At 41.8% G+C, this 12,493-nt stretch overlaps 1 protein-coding gene across 1 annotated transcript in view; it reads left to right on the top strand.

The window, feature by feature from the left end:
• Positions 1-4,448: 4,448 nt before the first annotated feature.
• Positions 4,449-12,493, top strand: part of KIAA1958 (KIAA1958 ortholog) — a 192,222-nt gene continuing 184,177 nt past the window's right edge. Inside the window, exon 1 of the mRNA XM_006864667.1 lies at positions 4,449-4,595. The gene's annotated coding sequence lies outside the window, so the exon portion shown is untranslated. The remainder of the gene's footprint in view (positions 4,596-12,493) is intronic.

Raw genomic sequence — 12,493 nt, 5'->3', positions numbered from 1 at the left:
TTCTTTCACCATACTTATTCAACCTGTATGCTGAGCAAATAATACGAAAAGCTGGGTTTTATGAAGAAAAACGTGGCATCAGGATTGGAGGAAGACTTGTTAACAGCCTGTGATATGCAGATGATACAACCTTGCTTGCTGAAAGTGAAGAGAACTTAAAACATTTACTTATGAAGATCAAAGAGCAAAGCCTTCAGTATGAATTACATCTCAATGTCAAGAAAACAAAAATCCTTACCACTGGACCAAGAAACAACATTCTTATCAACGGAGAAAAGATTGAAGTTGTCAAGGACTTCATTCTTCTTGGATCAACTATCAACAGTCACGGAATCAGCAGTCAAGAGATCGGACGACGTACTGCATTAGACAAATCTGCTGCACAAGACCTTTTTAAAGTGAAGAGCAAAGATGTCAGCTTGAAGACTAAGGTGCATTTGACCCATAGTATTTTCAATAATCTCATGTGCATGTGAAAGCTGGACATTGAATAAGGAAGATCGTAGAAGAATTGATGCCTTTGAATTATGGTGTTGGAAGAGAATACTAAAAGTGTCATGGGCTGCCAAAAGAACCAATAGACCTGTCATGGAAGAAGTGTAGCCAGAGTGCTCCTTGGAGGCCAGGATGGCCAAACTTCGTCTCTCATACTTTGAACATACTGTCAGGAGGGAACAGTCGCTGGAGAAGGATATCATGTTTAGTAAGATGGAGGGTCAGAGAAAAAGAGGAAGACCCACAATGAGATGGACTGGCCAGGTGGCAGCATCGATGGACTCAAGTGTGGCAATAGTAGTGAGGTTGGCCCCAGATCGGACATTGTTTCGTTCTGCTGTGAAATAAGGTTGCTATGAGTTGGTGCCGACTTGATGGCACCTAACAACAAAATGATAACTTTATGTTTAACCTTTTGAGTAACTACCTGTCTTGTTTCCAAAGTGGCAGTACTATTTTACAATGCCATTAGCAATGTTGTAGTGTTCAATTTCTCAGTGTTCTCATCAACACTCATTATTATCTATCTTTGATTATAACTATCCCAGTGGATACACAGCAGTATAGCATTGTGGCTCTGATTTGCATTTTCCTGACGATTCTATTTGAAAGATTCGATTTCCCTAGTTGTAGTTTTCATTCTGTATTTTCTTCAACATACTGGTAGCGGTTACATGTTCACTTGCTGCAATGGCAGCAGTTTGAATTCATCAGTCCCTCTGCAAGAGACAGACCAAGCTTCCTGCTGCTGTAAAGATTTACAGCCTTGGAAACCCTATACAGGGTGGCTATAAGTTGGAACCGACTCCACAGCACATGGCAGCAGCACATTCTACACCATCTGGGTCATTTGTGCAACTTTTTCTATTATCATTGTCTTTTCTCTTGGCGTTTTATTACATTAGGCCTTATTCTTGTCATACTTGGTAACTGTTCATGAAATGCCAGACACTGTGTGCAAAAAAATTATAAATGTTCTTCCACCCAAGGGGATTTAAGTTTGTTACCATGTAGGCAAATAGAATGTGGGAAGATCATCTTGATCTTCTCAGGGATAGAGAGAGTTCAAAGGTGTGTTTCAGGCATTGTAAAGGGGTATTTCTAATTTGCCTCTACTCCCAAAGTGTAGTTCATCAAGGGACTCAACTGAAAGTCTGGGTGTTTACCAGGGCCCCTTCTTTCCATTTAATTCTTTCTAATACCATGAGATTGCCAATAATTTCTAGTTAGATTTTTGTTCTCTCTCTCAGAAGCTGCATTTTGATTGTTTTTTCTTGCCCTTGCATGAACAGGTTGTTGTTGTTGTTTTTAAGTGCTGTCGAGTCAGTTCTGACCCACAGTGACCCTGTATAGGGTTTCCGAGGAGCAGTTGGTGAGCTTGAACTGCTGACCTTGCAGTTCATATGGATTTGCAGTGGGACACATTTACCCACAGCACCACACCAGGATTCCTATGAATAGGCTGGGAATCAGCAAATGTTTTAAAGGGAAATGGCATGCAGAGTGATTGGCTCCTTTTTCTGTGATTGCCTATTTTTTGTGATTTTGATCCTTCAAGTCCTAGCTGCATTGATAGTCTTCATGTCCTTTTTATTTTTTAAAAGAAATCACCAGCTCAGGGAGACTGTCACAGGCTCCATGATACCACTTCCTATTTGGCTCTGTGGACCTTGACACAAATCAACAATAATCCTCCTAGGCTCTTAGATTCTCAAACCTTGGCTAACTTGCTCTCTAATATACATAACCAGCTCTCCCCCATTAGAGAAAAGAATCCAACTTTTATAGTATTCAGTGGGAGAATTCATTTGTTCAACAAGCTCTACTCTATCATAGCTGGAAGCCTACATAATTAAAAAAATATTCCTCATTATGGAAATTTTCTTTAAATAAATGGGATTTAATCTGTTAAATGTGTAGTGATTAACTGCTTTGCTTTTCCCCCACAGACTATTTTATAAAAAATGTCTACACCGATTATTGTATTTAGCCCAGACTAGGCAGATTGTGGACAGAACAAGGTGTGGAGAATATCAACCTAAAAGTATCAGGTGTGAAGATTGAGGGGAATTGCCATATAGGAGAGTGTGCTCAAGGTGGCAAACGAAGTTATCTACCTGGGTTTGGGATGCCCTGGATTCTTTTCCCTCTCTCTTTCAATGTCCCTGTTTTGTTTTTCTCCTTCACTTTTTCTTCCAAGGATAGGAGTGATAGGTTTCCCTGTTAGAAGTGTGTAAGACCAAGTTGAGGGTCCAAGGGTTCCAGGAAGAAGGGAAGCACATTGACATAAATTCTGCATTCTCAGTTAGTTTTTCTTCTTGGAGCAATGATGAGTTGACTCTAGGGGTATAGAAGCCAATCAGAACGCGGTTAGGAATAGTAAGAGATACTCTAAATGCTATTTATTGCCAACATTATTATTTTGGACATGCTTATTGATGTAAGTAGAAAGGAAGGTCATGGGATCTGGAGCCTGACTGCCTGACACTTAATGTGGGCTCTGACACCTGCTGTGCCTCAGTTTTCGCTTCTTTAAAATGGGGATGATAATAATAGCATTCATTTCATCCCAGAGTTTCTGGGATTAAAAAAGTTAATATTTGCTAAGCACTTAGGACAGCTAACTGCAAGGACGGCTGTTCAAACCCACCAGCTGCTCCTGGGAAACCCTACACAGAACTGACTCTACAGCACTTAACAGTGAGACGGACTTAGTACAAAGCTTGGGTACACAGTACGAGGGGGCTTCAAAATTTGTGGAAAAACGTAATTAAAAGACAATGGAATTTTTCCATAAAGTTTTTGAAGTTTCCCTCCCCTCTTAAATCCAAAAAAGTTTGCTAAATTGGGTGGAGGACACCTGGTAGATTGTAGCAAGTCCAGTTTCATCTCTATAGTTGTTTTTAAGTGCCGTCATGCGACCTTGGAGTGCAGGAGGACCTAGTCTTAGTGTTTTCTTGTTGTTAAAGTTCCGAAGAGTTGGTTAGTCAATTCCGACTCATAGTGACCCTATTTAGGGTTTCTGAGGCTGTAAATCTTTACGGGAGCAGAAAGCCTCATCTTTCTCCTGTGGAACACTAGTAGTTTCGAACTGCTGACTGTGTGCTCTTTGCGACCCAGTCCCAGGAGCAGCTGGTGTATTTGAACTGCTGATCTTGTGGTTCCCAGTCCAGTGCATATCCTATAGCGCCACACCAGGAGTCCAAGTGTGTTTTACATCTATTAACTAGCCCCTGTGCACTCGTGGTGGAACAGGAATGGACTAGATGTGTGTGTTGAGTTGGCTGTTAGAAACCTCCACGAGGTAGCAGTGACTGCAGATTGTGTGTTTATCTGTGAGAGTATACTCTTACTCAACTCTGGCTGTAAATGGGACCGCTCATTGCATTATAACAGGTGTCACATACCTACAGGTCTGTGTGTTCGTTATATCTCAGGTGAAGCTTTATGGGCCTCCGAGGCATGTTGCGGTCCGCAGACTAGAGCTTGCGGTAGGACTGGATGCTGCACACCTCCAGAACATAGTGGAGATCCTGGGCTGCTTACAGTCGAGGCAGCGGAAACTGAGCTCTTATGCACTGAAGGAGCGTTGCTACAAACCTCCCGGACCAGTGCGCAGGGCGCTGCATGTGCGCCTGTGTGTAATAGGAGGGTAGTGTACACCTCCTCCGGGCAGCCACGACTGCGAGCTCCGTGCGTGTCGTAGGAGGTGTCGTTACACACTTCCTGTGGGTCTCGGCGACCACGGCGCGCTTCCGGTGGCGGCTGGAGCCGGGGGGTCCGAGCCCCCGCCCCGCTCGCTGGCCCCGCCTCACCCGTGCCCCGCCTCCCGCTGCGCTCCGAGCCCGGCGCGCGGAGCCCGGGGCGCACGGAGCGGTGCGCGCCGGTCGGCCGAGCCAGGCTGGCGCCCCCGCCTGCCCCTCCGCCCTCCGCTCTCTGGGCGCATTCCCGGTTCCACTTGCTTTCGGTCCCCGTCCCCTTAGCCACTCTCCCCTCCTCTCCTCTGTCCCGCCCCGTCCTGTCCAGGCTGCCCGACTCCCGCAGGCCCCCCCCCCCAACACCGCCCGCGTTCCTATGGACAGACGCACAGACACCTGCAGGTGGGTGAGAACCCGCGCGCGGGGCGGGGACTAGCGCGCTGAGGCTGGGACCCGGGCCGGGGAGCCCCTTTGTGTGGGGGGCAGCCGCTCTGGGGTCTGCTCTGCCTCCCCTTCGACTGCCGTGCAGTGACCCGGCTGAAACCTTCTTTTGTCTCCTCTGTGGGAGGAGAGGTCCAGAGGGAGGGCAGGGACCCGTGTGCCTGGATATCGGAGGCGACAAGCTTGGGGGTCTCAAGGGTGCAGAACCCAGGCGACTGAGCGGGTTCCGGGAGCGAGCGCTGGAGGCTGTGGCGTCCGCAGCTGTGGTCTCGCCTCCTCCTGGGCCGGCCCGCCGCCCAGCATCCCCTGTAGCCTCGGCGGCCGAGGTCGCAAGCACACTGCGTGGGTCTGGCTCTCCTGCTCCTGCTCTTGGATTTGTTTGAGATGGAAAGGAAGGCGGGAAGGAGAAAGAAAAGATCTGTCCATCTAGTTTCCAAGTCTTGAGATAGCTATGGGGAGGGAGGGAGAGAGGTGATTCTGGGCTTTGCCTGACTTGTTTCCCTTCTCCAGAGACACACTGAGATGTGTTTGGGGCGTGTGTGTAGGAACGTGCATCTTTTCAATCCCTTATTTGTTGTTTCTAACGGAGGAGAACCCCCAGCCCCCATCTGAGGCTGTGCACAGTGGTCTTTATTTGTTATCACATATATCAAGAAATGTAGCCCCCTGGGTAGGAGGAGGGTGGGCTGACCAAAATGGGACCTGTTTTTGTTTTCTGGCGACTTAAAGAAAATTTAATTTTAATTTAAACAATGGATATAGACTGGCAAAACAAAAACAGAAACCAAAAACAAAGATATGGCTGTGATTTTTTTACAATTATATATTTATTTTTGTTTCTTTAAAGTTTTAGGGTAAACTTTTGCAATTTCCCAGACTCCTTAGGACTAAGATATCAGAATCTCTCACGCATTAAATAAACAATTAACAAGCAAGTCACATAGTGACAACTTCCAGTGATGGAGTGTAACAAATTGGAGTGTAATAAACATTTATCTAGCTTGTCTTTCAGCCTAAAACCTTGCTTTTTTGCCAGCTCAAGATATGAGCTATTAGACACATATATAAGAATATGAATATTCTAATGTTTCCCCTCCCCATCATGATAGTTCTTTCTCTGTTTTATTATTTATAGCTATATATTCTGTTGGATTATATATGGTGAATTTAGTGTTTTGAAATTACTATGGGTGACATTTCTGATTTATATTTTTTAATTAGCTGGTTGGTTTTTAATGAACAGTTGCTATGTATTTGTAGCTCTTCAAATAAATAAAATTGAATGTTGTTTGCTGTTAAGTACCATCGAGTCAGTTTCGACTCATAGCCACCCTGTATAGCATCTGGTGGATTTGAACTGCTGGCCTTGCGGTTTACATTTCAGTGCTTATCCTACAGTGCCACACCAATTAATTCACTTTACTGGACTGTTCTAGCAGTTTCCATTTGCTACTTGTCAGATACAATCTTACTGTCTTTATTAATCACAATCTGCGCTCATTTTTGGAGACAAACATATGTATATGAAAATATATGTTTACTAACTTAAGTCTGACATTTACCAAAGGGGTTTTTTAAAATCACATGTAGAAAATGAAGTCTTTCTTAGAAAAAACAGTAGTCATCTAAATTTGAATGAAAAGAAGTAAAATGGATATGTTTGTAATTTAAATATTTATTTGACTTTTCATCAAGTATGATGTAGAAATTCATTAGAAAATATACTGTTTATGCATTTGCAATTTGACAATCTAATTAGGCAAACTATAAGGTAAGGATTATTGTTGATTAATGTCCTTGAGTTGGTTCCTACTCATAGAATTTCCAAGGAGCGACTATTGGATTTGAACTACCGATCTTGGCATTCCAACTGACCTTGCGAGTTAGTGCTTATCCTACAGCACCACACCTGAAATACTGGTCTTTTTCTTTGGAGAAAAATGTATCCTAGCTTATTGCCCCAGCTGTTACAGTTGTTAAGTGTTGTTGAGTCTGTTCCAACTGATACTGATTCTATATAAGGTTTCTGAGTAATGGCTGGTAAGTTTGAATCACTGACCTTTTGGTTCAAACAGACCTGTGGTCGAGTGCTTCTCCTACAGCACCATGGCACACCAGGACCCTCCAGTTACAGTAGAAGATTAATATTATTTATTGCATGACTAATTGTATAAATGCCTGGAGTGTGCATTTATGTACATTACTACTTTACTTAAAACATAAAAGAGTTTGCATCTAAAAGTGATCACCCCAACCCTTTTGAGTTAATCAAATTTTATTAGTTCCTGCTGTGACTTCCAGTATAGCTTAGTAAATGCATGGAAACTGCATAAAGGCACAAAACTCAGGTAGGTGCTAGCTCTGGTAAGCATTTAACAAATGTTCTTTTACCGTTCCCATTAAGGATGACCCAAGGAGGATGTTGTTGTTGTTGTTGTTAAGTACTAGCTAGTCAGTTCTGACCCATGGTGACCCTTGTTAGGGTTTCCAAGGAGTGGCTGGTGAGTTTGAACCACGAAACTTAAGGTTCAAATCCACTTTACAGTCCAGCGCATTAACCTAGGGTGCCACACTGTTGTTGTTGTCAGGTGCCATCGAGTCGGAACCGACTCATAGCGACCCCATGCACAGCAGAACGAAACAATGTCCGATCCTGGGCCAACCTCACTACCACCGCCACACTTGACGCCATCAATGATGCCCCCTGGCCGATCCATCTCGTTGGGGGTCTTCCTCTTTTTCTCTGACCCTCCACCCTACCCAGCATGACAGCCTTCTCCAACGATTGTTCCCAAAGTAGGAGATACGATTGTTCTCAAAGTAGTAGAGACGAAGCTTAGCCATCCTGGCCTCCAGGATGCCACACTAGGGTTCCTTTAGTTCTTTGCAGTGTTAAGAAAGATAAGCTTACAAATTGAATTGCTTATTTATGTATTTACAAGGCTGTCAGAGGTAGTGATAAAGTTTAACAAATAGTTAAAGTAAATATTAATAGAGTGTGGCCTGTACTGAGAATTGCCTTGGCAACGTTGTAGTTGTGCTTAATAGTTCTCTCAGATTGGCAGTGTATTATTGTCTTTTTGTGGGGGCTAAGGATAATAACTATATATTTATGTATTTTTACTTTAGAGTCCTGGTGTGGCGCTGTGGGTTAATGCACCAGACTGCATGGCCACTTGAACTGCAAGGTGTGCAGTTCAAGCTCACCAGCTGCTTTATAGAACCCCTATAAAGGTTGGTTTGGGTCGAAACCTACTCAATGGCACTTCACAACAACATACAGATGTTAACTTTTTTTGTCTTTTGTTTCTGTAGTTAACAATAATGTTTTAGTATGTTGTTAGGTGCCATTGAGTTGGTACATATTTTAAGTATTCCAGGCAACCTGTAATATTTTGAATTGATTTCCCTTTTTGGTAAGTCTAGGAAGGCATATACATTTTTCACTTTTCATGGTTGAAATATTTTTCCCCTGCTGGTATGACAAATAGATGCAACTTCCAGAAATATGAATTTGTGTAGGATTAGAATTTTAATGGGTTTTGTTTTAATACAACAACAAAAGCTGTCCACAGCTTACTGGATTTTTCTAGCAGTTTCCTATTTGCTACTTATCTGTACATTGTCATTAAAGGAAACTTAGAATGGCTACTTTGTTGACTAGAACCCTCAAATGACTAGCAGTATAAATAATAGCAGCTAAATGCAAAACTGACAAGTCAGAGTTTGATTCTTTATATGTTTGTGACATTCAGGTCCTTTACCATGCAGTTTTGTGTAGTGTGAGTCTGGTGGGGATGCAGGTCTGGTTCTAGGAGGTATGGTCAGTGACCTCACATTCCAGACTTTATCCTGCATTACTTAAGAACAGTAGAAGCCCATGCTGATCACCTAAAATGCAGACTTGATTCTTGGATTAATATTCTGCTACCAGATGCAGAATATATGAGGCTGGCCCTAAAGAAGCTTTTTCTCTTAAATACTGTCAAAAATAGAGAAGCTGAAGATTGGAGAGAAGCCATTTATTTGGAACAGTTTATTTTCTGACAGTTTGTGTTTGTAAAGAAACCTGCTCAAAATATTTACTTAAAAGATCTACATACTTGCCCAAAGAAACCCCACAGGTTTCTTTTTTTTCCTTTCAAAAAAGTTTCTATAGAGCTTAACTCTTCCGTGGTACTTCTTGACCTTGCTTCTGATTAGTTGATTTATGGACTTTATTTACCAGCATGATTGGAGAATTCTTTTGCTAGACTGAAATTGCACTCTGCCTGCGTTCTGCTCCGTTTCCTAGGTAACAAATGCACTGCACAGATTCCATAATGAGGACCGCGGTTGGCTAGTTACAGTGTAAATTCTGTTGTTTGGTAAAGCTTACTCTCAAATTCAAAGAAAGGTCAAGAAACCAAAAGTACTGAAAATGCAAATTTTAGAATCTGATTTGTATCCAGTGCCAACTAAGTTTAATAGGATTTCCTGAAAGAAGGCAAATCATATAGCAGTCTCCAAGTTTTTTTGGCAAATTGTTACACTTAACAGTTGGAGAGTTTTTTCACTATTTTTGTATTGATAATGCCAGTGAGTCTAGTGACAAAGAGGATGCATTTCAGAAACACTTTATTACATTTGTAAATAGTAGAGGACTCAAAGCGATGTGGTGTAGGGCATCAGTAACATTTTTGTATCAAAAGGAAAGTAAAATCTGAAGATAAACTGCAACTTCATGTGAAATATAACTTTAAAAAACTTAAAACATTAAAAGTTTTGTTGTTATTAAGTGTCACCAAGTCAGTGCTGACTTATAGTGACCCTGTATAAGGTTTTTGAGGAGCAGCTGGTGGGTTTAAACCTTGTGGTTTGCAGTCCAGTGCTGATCCTATAGCACCACACCAGAAGCTTTTAGAAACTTAAAAAATACTTCCTACTCTACCTTTGGTTTTTTTTCCCTCTTAACTGCTGGCACCAGGAAGTTAAGTCTCTTTTAGGTAGCTGCAAGCTAGAGAATGTTGTTAAGTGCTGAGATGGCTTCCACTAATACCAACCCTCAAGGAGGAGCGGCTGGTGAATTTGAACCACTGGACTTGCAGTTCAAACCGACCTGTGGTTCAGTAGTTATCCTACAGCTTTCCCCTTTTCCTTCCTGATCTTTTGGAATCCATGTCCTTTGCAGCACTAGATTCAGGGCCAAAAGTAACATATATGACATTGATAGTAATTCTTACTTGTTTGTTTTAAAAAAGAAATTTGCAAAGCATGGGAATTCTGTTAAAATCTACTGCAAGTATCTTTTCACTTAATGCCTGAAAATGTTTTTGTTTGCTAACCCCGAAGAATCCTGTTAGTGGAAACATTTTTAAAAACACTTTTTAGTTCTAGAGAATTATCTGCAGTTGCCTCTATGGCTGTCCCTTGATTGACTGGATTGGTTTAGAATTCTTCTTTTTTTCTTTCTTACGGTGGTCAATTTTTATTTCAAGCATAATACATTATCTTGGTTAGATTATTTCATCTTGTTTTTCTTTAAAATGAATACTGCTTTAACCTTTTCATTGTTTACATTTTGACAGCATGGGAAACCCTACACATTTCTGATGTAGGGTTGAAATTGACTTGATGGCTGTGTGTTTGTTTTTGTTCTTTTTCAGACATCAAGCTTGCTCCTTGTGTGAAAAGTTAGCTATCGGGGTCATTTCACCCATTCCTTAACTGATGGCGTTCAAATCTTATATCTAGTCAGGGTCTCTTTTCTGAAATCCAGATACCTTGGAGATACTGTAGGTTTGGTTCCAGACCACTACAATAACATGAGTATTGTAATAAAGTGAGTATTTCAATAAAGTCAGTCATGATTTTTTTGTTGTCCCAGTGTATATGAAAGCTGCATTTACACTATACTGTAGTCTATTAAGTGTGTATTGTAAAAGGAGTTCTGGTATGGCACTGTGGTATAATGCCCTGAACCCCAAGATCGGTTTGAACTGCAAGGTCAGCGGTTCAAATTTACCAGCCACTCCTCCAAAACCCTATACAGTGTTGCCATGAGTAGGAACCTACTCGACTGCATTTAACAACAGCAACAGCAGTGTTATAAAAAGTTTGAAATATTGTGATATTTGTCAGTATGAGACATAGAAACAAGAAGTGGGCACATGCTATTGGCAAAATGATGCCAGTAGATATGCTTGATACATGGTTGGCACAAACCTTTAATTTGTAAAAAGCACAATATCTGTAAAGCACAATCAAGTGAAGCACAATAAAACAAGAAATAGCTGTATCCAGCTACTTACTAGTCACTTGCATGTTTCACAAATATTTCACATTTAATACGCTCCAGACTTCTCTTAAAATCTGTCTCCTCTTGTATTCCCTAGTTCAGTAAATGGCACCACCTTCTACCTGCATCCCTATCTAGAAACATCCATGTTGTTGTTAGGTGCCTTTGAGTCAATTCTGACACACAGATACCGTGTATAGGGTTTTTGAGGCTGTAAATCTTTATGGGAGCAGAAAATCTCATCCTTCTGCTGTGGAATGGCGGGTAGATTTAACTGCTGACCTTGTGGTTTGCAGTCCACTGTTTATCCTGTAGTACCACATCAGGACCCCATATAGAGTACACAAATGACTAAGTATGTCTGTGTTCCAGTAAAACATTATATATAAAACTGGCAGTGGGTGAGATATGACCCATGAGTCATAGTTTACTTAGTTCTACTTTGTTATATTCTGGTATAAAGTGTTACTGTCAAAGCCTAATACTAATATTTTCTTTTCATTTTAAGTGGCTTTATGTTTTTACTATGTGCTCAAAGGAATATTATCTTCATCTTAAAAGATCAATAATTTTACTAGACTATGTCTCAGGGTAGATTTTCTCAGATGCACAGTATGTTTTTTTGTTATTGTTTTGTTTTGTTTTAATGCTTTTTATTGTGAATTATGTGATAGTTTACATGTGAGAACATTAGTTTTACATTCATCCTATAGTATATCATTTCATTGCTATGTTTACAATCCCCTCCATACATCATCAACCAACCAAAGGGTATACACTACAAGCCTGCCCCCTGGTCATCAGCACACAGCCCCTCTCCCTCTCTGTGTCTAAAGTCCCCAACAGCTCTCTCTCTCCATGTCATCATCTCTGCCTCCGTCTCAGGCATTACTGCTTCTCTGGGTAGGGTCCCGCTCTCTGCTCTTCTCCCTTGATGGTCCCAGTGACCTCCGCTCTTAGGCTGAAAAGTTAATCACTCCCTTCCTTGCTAAAAAACGTCTACCTTTACAATTCCAACCCTCACAAGCAGTCCAAATAACAATTATTCACTGTTGTATCACAAGAGATCCATCTGGATTTCATTTCATCAGTCCCGCATAGACAGATTGGATACTACTCACTGGAGATACTACCTTCATCCATGCCCTATGAATCTCGCTTCTCTCTTGAAAGCTTGTAAGCCAGTCACTTCTTGCCTTTGTAGCCCCCCATTTTGGGTAGCAAATGTCCAAGTTGCCCATCCCTGTCTATCTGTGTATGGAGGGGGTGGGAATGATCCTTGCTGTAAGGATCTGTTCCCTCTTTTGAGCTACTGCATCCACAGGTGTAGGTCAAGTTCATCAAATTGTATCAGATTACGCTTTTTTCTCTCTTCTTTCGTCTTCTGGTTCAGCTCTGATCATCCAGTCATTGAAGCCAGGTTAAGTGGGTATTATCTGCAAATGTGGGTGTTCTTGTGCAGATGCCCTCTCTTATTATCCGCTGGAAGCTTCACTCTCCACTCTAGTCCTCTGTGGCTATGTCACTGATTCTGGGCCCAAGAGTCCCCAGGTCTTGCCACACTGCTGGCCAACCAGGTCTC

The sequence above is a fragment of the Chrysochloris asiatica genome, unplaced genomic scaffold, assembly GCF_000296735.1.
Source record: "Chrysochloris asiatica unplaced genomic scaffold, ChrAsi1.0 scaffold00069, whole genome shotgun sequence".
NCBI classification, from domain to species: domain Eukaryota; kingdom Metazoa; phylum Chordata; class Mammalia; order Afrosoricida; family Chrysochloridae; genus Chrysochloris; species Chrysochloris asiatica.
This window is presented reverse-complemented; position numbering and strand designations above follow the sequence as displayed.